General features: G+C 37.3%; 1 protein-coding gene across 6 annotated transcripts in view; it reads left to right on the top strand.

Moving 5' to 3' along the window:
* STAG1 (stromal antigen 1) overlaps window positions 1-9,883 on the top strand; it is a 336,264-nt gene that overhangs the window by 137,089 nt on the left and 189,292 nt on the right. The window contains exons 1-2 of one of the 6 annotated variants that reach the window (XM_015561384.1): window positions 6,929-7,011; window positions 9,637-9,759. The exons of 4 other annotated variants lie outside the window; for them this stretch is intronic. The gene's annotated coding sequence lies outside the window, so the exon portion shown is untranslated. Of the gene's footprint in view, window positions 1-6,928; window positions 7,012-9,636; window positions 9,760-9,883 lie in introns of those variants that run through there. One more of the 6 variants, XM_015561383.1, reaches the window with a different exon arrangement.

Raw genomic sequence — 9,883 nt, 5'->3', positions numbered from 1 at the left:
CACCTCCTCTGAGTCTCGGTATGCTTTTCTCTTTCCTTCTAGTTGTAGAATTTCCACTCAGCCAGCCTTCCTGGGGTTCTGGATGATGTCCGTTCCGTCTTTTAGTTGTATTTTTGAAGTGGTTGTGCGAGGCAGCAATCTCCAGTGTTTACCTATGCTGCCATCTTGGTTTCTCCCAGGTGTACCATTTTTGATTATTACTTCTTAGGTACATTTATCTTCCTCTACACAGGACCAAAAAATCCCCTTTATTTGTATTCCACAGAGTATAAGTCGTTAGATTTACTGCTGGTTTAACCTTAACTTAGAGATGAAATCCTATGAGCCCCCGCTATGAATGAGTTGTTTCTCTTAGAACCCTATACCTCAGAACTCCCAATTCATTCATGTGTAGGTTTACCAAGTGTTATTAGAGAAAAAGTTATTTCAGTGCTCCTTCTATATTTTAGGTTTCTGCTTTTAGTTAGTTATTATCCTAGTAACTTCTTACTACTTCATAGTGTTTTACTTTTCAAAGTGAATTTCTAATTTTAATTAGAATTTCAGGAATAGCATTTATTGGTAAATAATATTGGTTACCATATTATCATAACAGAACTTGTATATAGCAGTACAAATGATTTCTTCCCTTGGATAGTGTGAGAAAGGGCTCATGTGTCCACATTTCAAGTGACAGACTCAGAAACAGAAGCATGGCGAAAATACTTTTAAAAACATTCTTGAGAGCAGGCATCCATTTTACAGGCACACATGTGGTGCAGGGAACATAGCCTCTTTATTTAGTCCCTCCTCATGTTCCTCATTGGCTGAGTACGATGAGGTCACCTATTTCCTCATACGTTGCCCAGGTCTTGCTGTCTCCCATTGGGCCATTTAAAAATATTGGGCTGAGGTTTTTCTAGCTACCTCTACCTCCCCTGTCTAGCTAAGGCAGACACCTCAGGGGATTCCACTATGTAGGGCACAGTTCTTTGTTCCTCCCTACATTCTGGGGAAATTCAGTAAGTTCCATCAAAAGCTGACCATGCTGGAGATGGATCACAGAGGTCCATTTCCTACAATAGTGTGTGTGTGTGTGTGTGTAAGCATAACTCATAATTTTGAAGCTTCCACACGTTGGGCATATTTTGCATTTTTATATTTTATGTTATTGTAAGTCAATATCTGTTTTAATGGACTATGAATTTCTTGGGACTAGTAAAAAGTCTTAGTATCTTATTATTCTGATGTTTCCAGAAGAGCTCATGAATATGGACATATACAGTCCTATTTTAGGTAGAGTGAAGTGAAAAACCACAGATAATCCTGATGGGTCTGTCATTTAGGAAAAATTGTGAGATATGCAGAGAACAGGATAAAATTATTAAAATAAGAGAATGGAACATGAAATATTTTGGAATATTTTATTCTCCTATTCATAATGGTTTTCTTTTCTCCAAAGTTGTATATATTATTCTTTAAAAATATTACAGGAACCACACAAGGATAGTCAACTGATTTTTAAAAATAAAGATTCAAAGGCAATTAAATTGAGAAATAATCTTTTTTTTTAATTATGTTGGAACACTTGGATGTCCATAAGTAAAAAAGGAACTTAAACACAGGTCTTACCCCTTTACAGAAAAATTAACTTATTGTGTAAAATGCAAAACTATAAACTTCTAAGAGAAAATGTAGGAGAATGTCTGCATGACCTTGTGTTTAGTGATGAGGTTTTTAGACAACAAGCAAGAGAGCACAATCCATGAAAGAACAAATTGGCAAGTTGGGCTTTATTAAAATTAAAAGTTTTGTGCTCTGTAAAACAAGCTTAAGAAAATGAAAAGATAGCCTAGGAGAAAATATTTGCAAAGTATATATGATAAAGGACTTGTATTCAAATAGACTAAGAACTCTTAAAAGCTCAAAAAATAAATAACCCGATAAAAAACTGGGCAAAGAATCTGAACAGACACCTCACCAAAGAAGGGATAGAGATGGCAAATACGATATGAATAGGTGCCCAACATTGTGATTAGATTAATGCAAATTAAAGTAACAAGATATCACTACTTGGCTATTAGAATGGCTACAATCCAAAACACTGACAATACCAATTACTGCCACGGATGTGAAGCTGCAGGAATTTAATTATTGATGGGAATGCAAAATAGCATAGCCACTTTGGAAAACAGTCTGACAGCTTACTATAAAATCCAGCAGTTACATACTTTTAGGTGTTTACCCAAATGATTTGAAACTTATATACACACAAAAAACTGCATGTTACTGTTTATAGTAATTATATTATTCTTTTCCCAAACTGGAAGCAACAAAGATATTCGTCAGTAAATAAAAATGGATAAACTACTGGTATAACGATACAATAGAATACCATTTAGTGATCGGAAGGAATGAGCTCTTAATCCACACAAAAGCACAGATAAATCTTAAATGGGTATTGCTGTGTGAAGGGAAAGAAGCCAGTCTGAAAATGCTACATATTATATGATTTCAGTTATATGACATTCTCGAAAAGGCAAAACTGTAGAGATGGTAGTTAGGTCCGTGTTTGCCAGGGTTTGGGGGAGGGGAGATGTTGAAATAAGTGAATCACGGTGTAGGGGTGGTGAGAGTATTCTGTATGATACTGTAATGTTGGGTGTATGATACTGTGCATTTCTCAAAACCCATAGAACTTTACAGCACAAAAAATACACATTGATACATACAAATTTTTATTTTAAAAATCACTTATGAGTTAATCCCAGGATGAATGCACTATTACAAAATAATCTAACTGTACTAAAAATACATGAAATAACCTCACCCTGAAGGGGTTTGGGCAATAGGTGCTTTTCTGAGTAACTGAAGAAATGAGTGGTGATTGTGAGAGTAAAGGCCAAACAAAACTATACTAATAGTAGAGGAATATGCAAATTGTCCAGGACGCCGTCACAGTAACAGTAATGACCAGCAGGCTGTGTGGAGAGACCAGGCCGGCAGGGGTGTTAGTGAGGGATGACCAAATGACTGAACAGCAGGCTGCGTGGGGCAACCAGGCCAGCAGTGGGGTTAGTGAGGGACGACCAAATGACTGACTACTGGTTTACACCCAATCCCCAGGATTGGGCCTAAACCGGCAGTAGGACATCCCCCAAGGGGTTCCAGATTGGAGAGGGTGCAGGCTGAGCTGAGGTGACCCCCCTCCGCCCCTGTGCACGAATTTCATGCACCAGGCCTCTAGTACAGTATAAGCACTGTAGTCTAGTTGGCAAAGTTGTTTCCCATAGAATTATTAGTTACCAATTCTGAAGTTACTATACATGTATCCTGGAGTTGAAAAGTTCAGTAAATAGGTGGTTGATGGTGGGAACTAGATTTTTGACAGTTGTAAGAGTAGGAGATTTTGGATAAGCAAGGGAGGATGCTAGAATAATCCATGTCATAATGGGGTAGTTGAAAGCATTAGTGTAACTTATAGCTTAATGTGGACACAAATGGCTAACATGTAGAAGTACTTATAAATATGTTTGTATACTCATAAGTATGTACACATACATATGTATATTTATATACATATATATTTTATTTATTTATTTTTTCCTTGTTCTTTCAGCTGAGGGGGCCTAAAAGAAATGGCATTTTTCTAGCATAAAGCCAGTAGCAATAAGCACACCTAGCACCTAGATCTTGCTTTCCAATTTTATTCTTCCATAAAAGAAATCAAGGCTGCTTTAACAAATGTTAAATTCTAGGACTGGGACAGGAAATTCACAAGGTGATCCTGGAGCATTTCAGTGTCAGAATAAACAAGTGCTTCAGAAAAACTAAACAACATGAAGATATGTAAAAGACACAGGAGTTAACTTAAAGAGCCCTCAATGGCCAAAGCTGTAAAAATTAGAGCAACAACATAAATATCATAGACTTGAATTATAACCCAGAGTGTAAAATATTCATAGGTCTATTCTGATATAAATAAATGATTGAATAATGATACAAATGGTTGGGAATAGACAAATCTTTCATGTAGAATTCAAGATAATTTATGTAAATACCTACATAAAGCTTAAGGAAATGAAGCTTAACTCCCTAGCCCTTAACTATGGACTATACATCATGACTTCCTTCCAAAGAGTACATTATTGAAAAAGGGAAAAAGTGTAATTTGTAACAGTGGAAAAACGTGAAAAATACTACCTCAGCTAGATGATCATGATTAAGTTAGTAGTATTTAGTCATGTTGATAGCATGTATCCTTGTTTTGATGTGATGAGAATGGCACTTTATCTCTTTCATCTTTCAAAAACCCATAAACTGGCTCTGGCTGGTGTTCTCAGTGGTTAGAGTGTCAGCCTGCACACGGAAGGGTCACAGGTTCAATTCCCAGTTAAGGGGATGTACCTGGGTCACCGGTTTGCTTCCCGGGCACAGGTTAGGGCATGTGCAGGAAGCAGCCAGTTGATGTGTCTCTCTCATATTGACGTTTCTCCCCCTCCCTCCCTTCCATTCTCTCTGAAAAGCAATGGAAAAAATTTCTCCCCCTCCCTCCCTTCCATTCTCTCTGAAAAGCAATGGAAAAAAATGGATTAATTTTGTTAATCCTCAAACAAAAAAATTTTTTGTTTGAGGATTAACAAAAAAGGAAACAGAACAAAAAACCATAAATTGTATCTACCATGAGAAAATACCCGACAAACCCAAATTGAAAGACATTCTATAAAATATCTGACTGCTGCTCAATAAAACCACCATGGTCATCAAAAAACATGAAGTCTGAAAAAGTGGTCACAGTGTAGAGGAGCCTAATGAGACATGAGAACTTACCCCCTTTTGTGGTATTCTGGATAAAATCCTGGAACAGAAAAAGGACATTCGGTAAAAACCAAGAAAATCTGAATAAAGTATAACTTTTAATAATAATGATACTGGAATGGAGGGAAGGGGTACTGGAGAAAGGCAGTCAAAAGGTACAAACTACACTTGCAACATAAATAAGGACTAGGGATATAATGTAAAACGTAATTATAGTTAATGCTGCTGTATGATAAAAAAGGAAAGTTGTGTTAAGATGGTTCCTAAGAGTTCTCATTACAAGGAGAAATTTGTTTTTATTGTGTCTGTATGAGATTATGCATGTTAACTAAACCTATTGTAATCATTCTACAATATATGCAAATCAGACCATCATCTGTACACCTTAAACTTACATAGTCATGTATGTTAATTATTTCTCATTAGCACTGGGGGGAAATAATAATGTTATCAATATGGCTCATTAGTTGTGACAATTATACCATGCCAATGTGCGATATTAACAATAAGAGGAACTAATTGTGTGTATAGGAGAACCTCTGTACTGTGTTTATAACTTTTCTGTCAGTCTCAAACTTCTTTTAAAAAGTATATTTTAAAAATACTGGAGGATTCAGTTTAAGGAAAATATTTTAAGATTCTTTTATTAAGCCCAACCCTATCAGTTTTCTCCCCTTCTTTAATCACCCACTTAAAAGTTTGAGAAAAAGGGGTATTCTACGTAAAAGATGAATTGAGAAAGTCTTATTAGTACATTAAAAAAATTATAAGAGGACTTCATAAAAGTATACTTGAGATTATTTGGGACCAATTAAAGAAATAGGTCTTGCCATTTGTATGCAGTTTGATAGGAAACTGCCAAATAACCCTAAATAATTTTTAAGTCCTAATTATCTTACATATATTATGTAACTGGAGTCAAATATGTAGTGTTTGCTGTAAACAAGATACTTGATGAATAAATATTTTCACTCTGTAATTTATGTATCCCTGTAACATGGGCAATTTTCCTTGTGCTTCTTTTTTTTTTTTTTTTTTTTTTTGACACTTTAGAGATGAAACCTGACTCTTTTTAAATGATGTCATTTCACTCATGGCTCAATTTATTAGAAAGGGAAAGAATTTACCCTTTTCTCCTCTCCATTCCCCAGCTCCAGAGTCTTGGCTTTTCTACAACTATTTTTTACTGTCACCATTTTATTTCCCCTTTCACTTTCCTAAGACCAAAAGTCTTTAGCCAATATTTTTTCTCTAATGTGTAACTTTAACCTTTTTCCGTCCTCAAATTCCTTTAATAATGTTCTGAAATATTTGGGCCTTTCTCCACAAAAGTTTCCCAAACCTAAATTTTCGTAGAGTTTCAAAAGGTTCATTAGATGCTTAAGAATCCATGTGCCACAGATTAAGAAGCCCAGCCTGTTTTGAATCATATTAATATTATTCATAGAGCCCTAGCCGGTTTGGCTCAGTGGGTAGAACGTTGGCCTGCAGACTGAAGGGTCCCGGGTTCGATTCCGGTCAAGGGCACATGCCTGGGTTGTGGGCTCGATCCCCAGTAGGGGGTGTGCAGGAGGCAGCCGATTAATGATTCTCTCTCATCATTGATGTTTCTATCTCTCTCTCCCTCTTCCTTCCTCTCTGAAATCAATAAAGAAATATATTTAAAAATATATTATTCATAGAGCCCAAATAGATTTATTTTCTTCTCTGTTCTTTCCTCTGATTCTTGTTTTATGTGAACAGCATTAGCACTGTTGTAATGAGGTTATTTTAATAATTGTTCAAGATTCGATAAAAATAATTTGAAAGGTTATATAACTCTAGGACAATAATTATATTTGCTTTTGGCCCTGTGCTATACTAGCATCACTTAACCTCAAAATTTGAAATACTAATATTGAGTAAATTTATCTGTTCTTGATATGTATGACGTGTACCTTGTGCAGTCTTGAAAGGGTACACATTTATTTGGTGCTCGCATATTATGTGCCAATGTGATTTTTTTTTTGAGCGCTTAGTTTGATGTTTCACTTGCCTTTTGTATTTACAGAGACAGAAGTCCCCACTTACCCATGATTTTATTTTCTACTGTTTCAGTTACCAATGGTCCAAAAATATTAAATGAAAACTTCTAGAAATAAACAATTAATTTTTAAATTGTGCAGCATTCTGGGTAGTGTGGTGATTTCAGTGCCATCCTGCTCCATTCACCGGGTACGTGAATCATCCCTTTTCCCAGTACATTTACGCCATATACCCTATCTGCCTGTTAGTCACTTAGTAGCCACCTGGGTTATCAGATCAACTGTATTGCAGTTCTTGTGTTCAAGTAGCCCTTATTTGTGTGGTGAAGGCCTTGGGTGCAAGGACATGGTGTAGGGTGGAGGTGATTAGTAGGGAAAAAGGGGGGGACATCTGTAATACTTTAAACAATAAAGATAAATTTTTTTAAGTAGCCTTTATTTTACTTAATAATGGCCTCCAAGTACAATAGTGATGCCGGCAATTTGGATACACCAAAGTGAAGCCATAAAGTGCTTCCTTTAAGTGAAAATTTGAATACAGTACAATAAGATATTTTGAGAGAGAGAGAGACCATATTTGTGTAACTTTATGGTATATTTTTATAATTGTTTTATTTTATTATGAGTTCTTAATCTTTTATTGTGCCTAATTTACAAATTAAACTTTATTATAGATATGTATATATAGGAGAAAGCATAGTATCTTATAGGGTTCGGTACTATCTGTAGTATCAGGCATCTACTGAGGGTCTTGGAACATATTCCCCATGGAAAAAAGGGGTTTACTGTATCTGCTGTTCACAAGGAATATTACAAAGTGCAGGCTGCCATCTAGAGACAGACTCATCACTGGAGATATAATCATAGTAATTTCTGTTTACAAGGCATTCTGAAAGGTTTACAAGTTTTCAAACATGTTTCTTTTTATTATAACCTTTGAGGTAATTTTTTCCATTTTTTTCATAATTTACCTAGACAGACCACATATATCCCAAGATACTATTAAGCTTTAAATGCTCACCAAAAGGCCACCAAAGTGTCTTGTCTCTCTACGTTTTCCCCACTCTCCTCAAATCTTGAGAATGACTACTAAATATAGTCATTGCAATCCGAGGTAACTGTTAAGTCCTACATTTCTGGTATTCAAATGTTTCTTTAGTGAATCCTTCTTCATTTTAGTAGCCTCAGCATTTTTTCTCCTTTTCTTACTCAGATTTTCTCTACTAATTTATCGAGATTTCTTTTCAGTCTTTCTCCATTTTATTTTGGTTTACAACCTACTGTCTATTACATAAAGTAAAAAAGAAACAAAAATGAGACTGCCAAAAAATTGTCCTGTCCTATGCTTGGGTTATCTCTAGTCCAGTGGTTGGCAAACCGCGACTCGCAAGCCACATGCAGCTCTTTGGCCCCTTGAGTGTGGCTCTTCCACAAAATACCACGTGCGGGCACGCACATTCTGTGCAATTAAAACTTCGTGGCCCATATGCAGAAGTCGGTTTTCGGGCTGGGCGAGTCTATTTTGAAGAAGTGGCATTAGAAGAAGTGGGGGGTGTCGGGAGACGCGACACAGGTGGGCTGCAGGATATGCAGCACGGGGGAAACGCCAAATATCAACAGTCTTAAACTATATAGGTAGGTTAATAACAATGTACCTACCTATATAGTTTAAAAAATTTGGCTCTCAAAAGAAATTTCAATTGTTGTACTGTTGATATTTGGCTCTATTGGCTAATGAGTTTGCCGACCACTGCTCTAGTCCATCACCAGATTAGCTTTTATTAAAATAAGACTCTATAATCCACTTTTAAAAGAAAATCCATTTAAAGGCAAAGCCATTTCACACATGGAACAGTTATGCATTCGTTATTTGGAAGATTCTCTGCTAAGTGCCCTTAGGCAGCATATTTGAGCCACACCCAGGCTCAGTAATTTTGAGTGAGCCAGAATGTTATAAGGTGTCAATAAAAGCTATAAACTTAAAAGGGTCTTTTGTTATATATGGATCAATTATTTTGCTGCTAAGTTCTATCTGCCTTCAGCTTTCTCTTCTACCTGCTTCTGTATCCAGTTGGAAGGATACAAACAAGGCTAGAGTTCTGTTGTAGCTGTCATAGACCAGAGGAGGGATAGAATTGAAAATGGTGAGGGCAGCCCGGCTGCAGTGATGCAGTGGTTGAGCATTGATCTATGAACCAGGAGGTCACGATTCAGTTTTTGCTCAGGGCATATGCCCGGGTTGTGGGCTCAATTCCGGGTCATGCAGGAGGCAGCCAATCAATGATTCTCTCTCATCATTGATGTTTCTATCTCTCTCCCTCTCCCTTCTTCTCTGAAATCAATCCAAATATATATAAGCCTAAGCAACCAGCCGACCATTCTACCGGCCAACAGTCCAGTAGCTATGATGTGCACTGACCACCAGGGGGCAGACGCAGCTGCTGAGCTGCGGTGACTTGGCAGCTGCGGTTCTCAGGTGACGCACCCAGAACCAGAGAGGAGGGAGCCCAATTCCGGGGTGCATCACTTGAGAACTGCCCTCTCGCAATCCGGGATCCCTTGGGGGATGTCAGAGAGTCGGTTTCGGTCCATTCCCCGCAGGCCAGGCCGAGGGACCCCACCGGTGCAGGAATCCATGCACTGGGCCTCTAGTAAAAATATATTTAACAAAAAAAGAGAATAAGGATAAGGTGAGACAATTCTCTAAGCCGTGGATGGGTTCATATATATGGGGTAAGACAGTTTGCGGGTTCCCTCTTGGCTTTTCTGACAAGGTCTTCTTTATTCCCTTAACTTACCCCTGTGGGGGTTCTAGGCATTTGGAGATGGATGTTTAGTGCTATTATATCTGATCATTGCTACTCTGGAGGTGGAGGCTATACATCTGAGTGATGGGAAAACTACTGGAATGATTTTCCCTGGTTGTGGAATATAAGAGGTGACTCGTTTTATTCTCCAAATAGCATTAATTTTGCAACATGCACAGTTAGGAATCTGGCTTTCAGTAGAGCTCAACTAAACTAGAGCTTTTAGCTTGCTTGCAAAATGTGCAGAAATGCTGA

Source organism: Myotis davidii, unplaced genomic scaffold, assembly GCF_000327345.1.
Source record: "Myotis davidii unplaced genomic scaffold, ASM32734v1 scaffold415, whole genome shotgun sequence".
Classification (NCBI taxonomy): Eukaryota; Metazoa; Chordata; class Mammalia; order Chiroptera; family Vespertilionidae; genus Myotis; species Myotis davidii.
This window is presented reverse-complemented; position numbering and strand designations above follow the sequence as displayed.